Source organism: Octodon degus, unplaced genomic scaffold (assembly GCF_000260255.1).
Source record: "Octodon degus isolate 3935 unplaced genomic scaffold, OctDeg1.0 scaffold00183, whole genome shotgun sequence".
NCBI classification, from domain to species: Eukaryota; Metazoa; Chordata; class Mammalia; order Rodentia; family Octodontidae; genus Octodon; species Octodon degus.
The window spans coordinates 4,837,560-4,846,187 of record NW_004524759.1 but is presented as its reverse complement, the minus strand read 5'-3'; the positions used below and the strand labels follow the sequence as shown (position 1 = coordinate 4,846,187).

Here is an 8,628-nt window from a genome sequence, read left to right as displayed (position 1 = left end):
ACACTGCCCTCCTCCTCACCCACTTTCATCTGTTAGTAAGTCCTGGGTTTAACAAAGCAAAAACTACCAAAGAAAAAGGTGCAGCCACTATGATGACAGCAGCACCAGCCGCTCAAGCAGAAGAGCTGCTGGCGCCACTTGCAAGGGAAAATGAAAATCAACTTACATATCCAATTTCAAAACTTCTGTGTTCTCCTCTCCTACGGGATAGAAACAATGGACACTGTGGGGAACACGTCTTGGACGCAAAATGTCACTCCAGTACCAGTGACTGCAACAAGGGGCTCACTCCATGGAGGCCAACTGCTCCACGGCACAGCGGACTTTTGAAGCAGTTTCTTCAAATTCTTTCTGCTTGCTGTTGGTTTCCTTTGCGATTTTGTTCTTGGCTCTTTCTTTGTCCAGTTTCAAAAATTGGCTGAGAGTTAATCTTCAAACTGCTTCTTGACAGAAAGGAGCTTGCAGCCAGATGAATGCTTTCTATGGTCTTCCGTGGGATTATCATGTTCTCAGTGGGCCAGCGGGTGAAGCCGGCCTTGGCCATCCGCTGCGGAGAGCAGGCGCAGCCCTCCATAAAAGGCCAGTTCTTGAACGTAGACATAAGGTGATCTTTGAGATAGAGCAGCCACTGCCAGAGTCGAAGCCTGGTTCCAAGGTTCTTGTTGACTTATTTTCCAAGCCACCTGTGACATCATTTTGTTCTGGGCATTGTTTCCTAGACAATCATGGTGCTTCTTTGCATGTGTCATGTATATTTCACTCTTTTCTGTTCCCTAACTTCTGTCCTTGCCTGTCCCTTTATCAACAGCAAGAAGTAGCCAAGATTTCTTAGCTGGCTAAAGGATGAAAAGGACTTCACCAATCAGGTTGGATCAGGACTCTGGGTTCTCAAACCTTTCTCTGAGTAAATTCACTTTAATCCTCATGTTCTCTTGCATAGGGATGTTTTAAGGCCCACTGCCCTTCTCTGGTCTCACAGACCTGGAATCAAGAGCTACCTGTCTGCTTTCCCTACTGTTCACTAATCTGTTCATGATCAATATTGGCCTCCTGCCTGTCTGTACAGATTTGCTTCCATATTTCTCTGAGGAAGAAATTGTAATGAGGCATTTCTTGCCACCTTGCAAGAAAGATAAAGTGAGTAAGTAAAACTATTTTTCCTACTTTCCTGCAATGCATTTTTCTCACTGCTATTTTAAATTCAATGGGGTGCTCAGACTTCTTTACTAAATACTAGGGTCCAAAGAGCTCTTGCTCATTAAGGGCTGTCGGGAGCAATGTTTCTGTTGAAAGATGAATACAGTTTCCTACTCTGATTTTTCTATCTAGCCTCATTTTACTCTTCTGGTTATACGGCTTCAACATGGAATTGGTCTCCACTATGGACAAAAACAGTTTTGGTGAGAGGACAGATAGTTAGAAGAACTGATTCTCAAAATCAAGCTAAAGTAAATATTCTTGTTTTGTGCTATAATGGAATCTCTCTAGTAATCAAGAAAATCAAATTATTTGAGAGGTTAACACGAAATTCTGTAAGGCTTCAATGAAACATTGAACTATGACTATTTAAAGATATTTTTAAAATCACAATATTACATCTTTAGTCATAGCATGACTTTTTTATTCTGATACTAATTAAACAGAAATCTACCACTGGATTCTCTAAGATTCACTCCTTTTCTTTTATTTAGGTTGGTTTAGATGCTTAGCTTGTCCACAGAGCATTCAGTGGTTTGGCTTCTCCTGCTGTTCTGGCTTTGACTCATGTTTGACTACAAAAGTACAAGGAGAAATATGTCAGCAACTTGAAAGTCATTCACAAATCAGGAACTATGAAGTGAGCTTATTCATGAAATGATACTGGCACACAGGATAAACAAGCGCACACTGTTGCTGCGTAGGAGCCCGTGAGTCAGTTCTCTCAAGAATGTAAGCGTAATTGTCGGACTGCTGCACTTAATGTGATATGACACACATCAAACAGCATTTGCCAACCTAGGACTTAATGTGAATTATGAAGGAATCAGCACTTACTTTGTAAAATCCTCCCAGTGTGGATACACACACACACACACACACTCCATCAGGAAGGAAAACAACACAAATTCTTGTCTATAGAACTAGTAAAAAAAGGTATATTAAAAGGCCAACTTTTTATAGTGACAATATACTATTATAATATATACTATACTTAATATATACTATGTTATAATAAATATTTATTATATTTATTCTGACCTCCAAACAACATATACATCACAAAAATCTCAGAGAATTCAAGAGAAAAAGAACTACCAGCTTTCTGAGATCACTTTTGACCTTTCAGTGAATTTCTTTCAAACAGAAAAACAAAAGTTACAAATAAAGAGATCTTCAAGAAGCTCATTGACAGAGCTGAAAACATTTATTAAATATTAACATCCAAAAATCTATGTTTTATGAAGGAAATTGAAATACTAATTATTCATGTATTAAAGGTCTTTTATAGTCATTCTCATAATAATTTTTAAAAGCATCCTTATAACCATTTCTAGGTTCTTTCTGGAAAATTATTTGTCATGTTCAGTTAAATCTTATGAAACTATTAATATACCACCAAAATCAGATGCTGTCATCATTGTGCCTATCGATGAGTGAAAAATGTGTTCATATTTTACCTATGTCCTAACATCTCTAATGGAATTTAAACAATACATTTTAGAACATATATTTCAGCATTTTGTTTCTGAGGAACACTCACTTTAAAAATTCTCAGGAATAGCATGATGAAACCCTGTACCCTAAAATTACTTGGTTTTGGAGGAGTTTTTAAACCATGTATTATAAAGTGTTTTATATGTATTTAACATTTGTACAGGTTTAAACTAATATTCTCTTGAAAATTATTGGTTATAAATAAAGCTACATAATACAGTTTCATGGTGTTGATAATGGCAGCAAACAGAATCTCATCTACTCATAACAATATCGTGTAATTTGGAATGGTAAAATATATAATGCTGTATAAGTAAAGAAACCTTAAAATTTTTCATATTTGTGCTTCTGACAGCATTTGTGATGTCAATTACAAATGAGCTATTTGAGTTTCTAGCTATTGTATCAAAATTTGTATAGTTGAGTAAGATGTAAGATTCTTTTTTTCTGTTTTTGATTAATGATTTGTTATATCAACTCAATTTTTACAGAGGACATGTTAGATAATTGAGTAGTAGTACATATTAAATTTATGGATAAGAAACTTACTAAAGCATTCTGAATGACTGTTCAAATCTAAAATGTCCCACAACAGGTTCCATGTCCAGAGGTGGTACCTTTTGGAAGGTGAATGGATCTTGAGGCACTTTACTCACAGGGGGACTAATGCTTATGGTGGCGCATGCCTTTAATCCAAGCACTGAGCAAGCTAAAACAGGAGGATCACTATGAGTCCAAGCTGCATAGCAAGACCCAGTACCAAATAAATAAATAAATGAATAAAATCATGATTAACCAATAAGTTTTCAAGTATAGTCACTTATTTGATATCGAACCAGTGGTAGCAAAGGCATATGGAATGACATTAACCTAGGCCAATAGTCTGTCATCTTAGTCTTGTCTTTAGTTTTAGACTTAGTAAAATCTTAGTCTTAGTGGTGTTAGTTTTAATTTTAGTGGGAGGAAGAGGATGGCCTGTCCTTAACGCAATAATGGGAAATCTCAAAAGGGTGATACCAGTAATGTTACACTTCCACTTATCCATTAGAGAAGTATGTAAATCTGTCCATTGCAATTTTTTTAATGTATTTGATTGTTGCAGAGTCTCACTACACAGCTCAAACTCATGGTGATCCTCCTGCTTTCAGCCTCCCCAATGCTGAGATTACAGGCATGTGCCACCACACCAGGACTCTGGCTGTCTCATCCCGCCATGTGGGTGGCGCTGGTGCAGCATGTGGTGCTGGGGATCGGATGCGGTCTCTACAGTTGCCTATGCTTGCCTAAGCAGGTGCATTAGTCCACTGAGCTATCTCACTGGCCCTGGCCATTGTGACTTTAATCTTCTTTAACTACACCTCCAGCCACAATTTTGATGATCTTCTGCATTGACTCCCTCAAAGGTTCAGCTGTGTCTGCCTACCTGCAATAATTCTACTTAATTTTACTATCTATAATTAAAGTAACATGAAGTTTCCTTTAAAAAGTAAAAGTTGAATTAACATTTGATACACAGTGACCTTAGTATTGGTCATATACACCCAAAGAAATTGAAATCTGCTTATCAAAGAGATGTCTCCATCCCTTGTACTTTACAGTAATTAAGAACACAGAAGTAATCTAAATTCCATCAACACATGAAGAGTTTAAAAGTATGCAGTGTATGCACAATGGAAGCCTATACAGCTTTTAGAAAGGACAAGACTAAGCTCATTTGTGACAGCATAGATAAAACTAAGGGCTTTAGGCTAAATTAAATAGGGCTGGTGAGGTAGCTCAACAGTATAAGCACCTGCTGACAAGTACAAGGTCCATAGTTTGGTTCCCCATAAAATTAATTAATTAACCCAGGCACAGAAAGACAAATATTGTATGGCCTGCTTTTATGTAGAATCTGAAAGTTGATTTTATATGCAGAATATAAAAAAGACTGTCAGAGGCTGAGCTGGAGGATGACAGATGGACTGTGGAGTGATGCTGTGTGAAGGGTCCTGGCAGTGAGGCTGGAGAAGGCTCTACAGGCCCCCTGCACCTTGTGGTGACTGTGGTGCATCACAACACATTGTGTATTTCAAATTCCTAAAAGAATGGATTTTTAATACCACAGAAAGGCAAATAGGTTTGTTGAATATTTCTGCAATATGTATAGAGATAAAAACATTTCAGTGTATACAAAATATGTGATTATTATTGTTCCATTAAAATAAATTAAAAGCAGAAACTGGGCATGGTGGCTCATGCCTGTAATCCCAATGCTGGGAGGCTGAGGCAAAAGAACCACCACTACTCCAAGCTGTATAGTGAGATCCTGTACCAAATAAATAAACAAATAAATAAATAAATAAATAATCCCCTCAAAATTCTAGCTAGTATTTAAGTGAAAAATTATGAACATTTTCCACAGGTTCATAAAATCTAGAAATAAATAAAAATAGAGAATTTTAAAGGTTTGAAAGACATAACCTTTCTTCACAGAAAAAAAATCACATCTAGTTGGAGAGGAAATGAAAATCATCTATTGTGTAGCACTATCTGACTTGACTTAAAACTCAATATCAATAACCATTGTATGGATCATTTCCTTGTCATGATTTTTATTATTTTACCTTAGCAAATGTGGATGGAGAGAAAATGTTAGCATATTTATGCAGTACAGGCAAAGACAGGAGATGGCCTCAGGCTAGAGGACCATTTATTTCCAAATATTATTCAACTCTGGTTCATTAAAGCAACCTGAGGGCACGAAGGCACTGAAGGCCACAATGACAAAAAATGTTTCAGTATTGCATTTTCTATAAGTAGAAAAATGCCCTAGTCAAACTCTAAACTATAAAAGATTTTTGTTAATTGAAAATTGAAGTATACAGTGAGATAAACTATGATTTCACACAAAATTATTGAAACACCAGTATGCATGGCAGCTCCCATCACTCTCCACTGCATTCCTAAAGCACATGCTGTTCTCAGCTCGCATATTTATGGAATAGTGGCAATTCTGGACACTACATCTTTTCCACATAATCTGGCAGAAGAAAGCCTTCTCTTCTGATCTCAAGGAAAAATCCTGGAATTGAAATTCACTTACTTGATTGGATGATTTGTACCTCTTCAAACCCATCACTTTGTTCACTGCAGTTTTCAACAAATAGCTCAAGTGAAGTCCTTAACACCACAAGTAGATTTGGAAATCAAATAGGTTTCATTGAAATCATGCAGGATACTTTCACAATTGCAGATTCACAGTACTACTAGGAAAATAATAATGAGTAGATTCTAGCTTGCTAAACAATGAATGCATACTATCTTTTACTACCTTGAGTGCCTTAAAATCCTGAAAACTGTGCCCTAACCTCCAAGCCACTTCTAGTCTTGCCTGAACATAGTAATATGAGAAATATTGCAAAAAATGGCTAAAGAGTTGTATGACATTCTGTTTACATGGATTTAGTACTTTAGCTATGAACAAGTTGAGCCCAGAGCTTAATAGCAGTCACACTCTAAGCTAAAGATGTAATTGTCATCATATTTATTGTCAGCTACATTATCTGAGGAAGAACCATTCCACAGAAGAGTATCTTGCCTTAGGAGCAACATTGTATGTCTTATTGACTGTCATCCTTTTAACTATTTTCTCCTATATCCTTTTTTTTTAATTTTATTTATTTATTTGTGTGTGTGTGTGTGTGTGTGTGTGTGTGTGTGTGTGGCCAGTTCAGCCCACCAGGGGGCGGGGCTGGCTGGCATGTGGTGCTGGGGGATTGAACCGTGGTCCCCGTGCTTTGCCAAGCTTGTTCAAAGTAGGTGCTTTAGACCACTGAGCCATCTCACCAGCCCCCCCCATATCCTATTATATAATTTTAAAGTTGTTTTTTCAGACTCCTGTTGACCACACCTAAATTTGTTTTTGAATATGAGAAATGCCAGTATGGTTTGCAGTAAGCTGTTCACAAATACACACAAACATATACTCATATGTTTAAAATATTTCAACAATATCTTGATATAGTGTATTGATAGAGATAACTACAGAACAACTCTGACCAGGATTTAAATTAACCAGTTGACTTTCCATGTTTACTTGGGAATCTGTGCAAGACCTATGTCCCTTGTCTAGGAATGGGCAGCAGATTCATAGTAAGTGAACTTCTGTGAGTCACTGGTCCCTACTGAGGCCTGTAATGGCAGGTGAACCCATAAAGACTCAAAAGGTACAACAAGGTCACAGCCAAGGGCACCTGGATAAAGACAATCTACACTAGATAGAGACAAGCCTTAGGCCTCTCAGTACTGTCTGGAGACCGTTCTCATTTTAACATAGCTCTCTTAAATTAACATAATGACTTACTAGGAGAAGTACTTGAGCGATTCCTGCCCTTCTTGAGTATCTGTCTCCTTTGTTCCTATAACTAAATAACTATGGACCACCCAGAGAAGATCTTGATCTTAATCCCCAGAGAATCTTGAATTCTGAGAGAGATTTTTTTGATCTTCCTGGAGCCCTGAAATTATACCATTTGTTTCTTTTATTTAACCTTCACCATCCACTTATTTGGGATATTGCAGACCTGATCAGTTCATTATAACAAAGGATAATATTAACCATAGAGCATATAAAGGTATATGTCAAGATACTTATTTGACTCTGAAATAGGCATTAATGTATGCATAAAAGATATTTTCAAAATAAAACTTTTCTTCTTTCCTTAAGGAATTCTCTTTACAGCAATAATATATGACTGTTGCTTGCTATGAAGTGCCTCATCGATCTCTGGAACTTTCTCTTACAGAGCACGTTTGTCCAAGTCTGCCTTGGCAGCCATCTTCTCATTCCCATACTAGAGTTAAGGAAGCAGAAGCACAAACAGATGAATGACATTTAACCCCCCAGGGTACTGAGTTTACAAATGGATTTTTTAACTATTCTTTGATACTCTTGTTCACAGAGCAGGAGCAGGCATGGCTCAGCAGAAATCATATCTCAAAGTATATGCATGTGACCAAGGCATGGAGGATGGAGGCAGAGAATCTGATTAAGACTGGAAATTGAAGAAGTCACTTCCTCGTCCTTTGGACTCACACTTGTTGGCCTCCTTAGTTTTGTGTCCTCAGTTACACTTAAATTCTGCTTTCATTAGTGTTTCATATGATATAATTGACCTGTTTACAAGCCTCATCTCCATGAGATAGTAATTTCTCCCAGAGCAGAAATTTTCCCTCTTTCATGATTGAATGCTCTGCACTTAGCTCTGTAAGCAGAAAACAAATGCTCATGTGTAACTGAATTCACATAAAAACACAACTTTCCATTGGAGAGAAAATGTTTTGAATCTCTAAGAAGACATTTACAAGTCAATATAAATTTTACTTTGCTACAATTAACTCCAACTAAAATAAGAATGAGGTAATTTAGAAAACCAAAAGAAAATCAAAAAATTTCACTTAATTTAAATATTCGAACTTTATCTACTTTAGCATATGAGCTGGACACATTGATACTATGAGCTTAATGTTTGTATGATATCATCCATTCCATCATAAATATATTACACTAATCAAAGTCCTACCAAAAGCCATTGACGGGGGGCCGGCCAAAAAGCTCAGTGGATTAAAGTGCCTACAAGCAGTCGCAAGGGCATGTAGATCACACTAAATATTAAATTACTGGAGTCCAAACTGTTTCTGCAGTAGTACTTCCCAGTATTTGAGCTCAACAAATTAAGTATTATGTAACCCAGAAATTCCATCTTGGATATACAACCCAAATAATTGAAAATACTCAAAAATGTGACAAATGTTTCGTAGCAGCACCATTAATTACTACCAAATGTGAAAAACATGTCCATTAACTGATGAATAGATAAGATGTATATCCACATACTATGCAACCATAAGAAATAAAGTACTAATACATGCAAACATGAGTGAGCCTTGAAA

At 36.9% G+C, this 8,628-nt stretch overlaps 1 pseudogene; it reads right to left on the bottom strand.

The window, feature by feature from the left end:
* Positions 1 to 285: 285 nt before the first annotated feature.
* LOC111813320 lies at positions 286 to 7,652 on the bottom strand (annotated as a pseudogene).
* Positions 7,653 to 8,628: the final 976 nt, after the last annotated feature.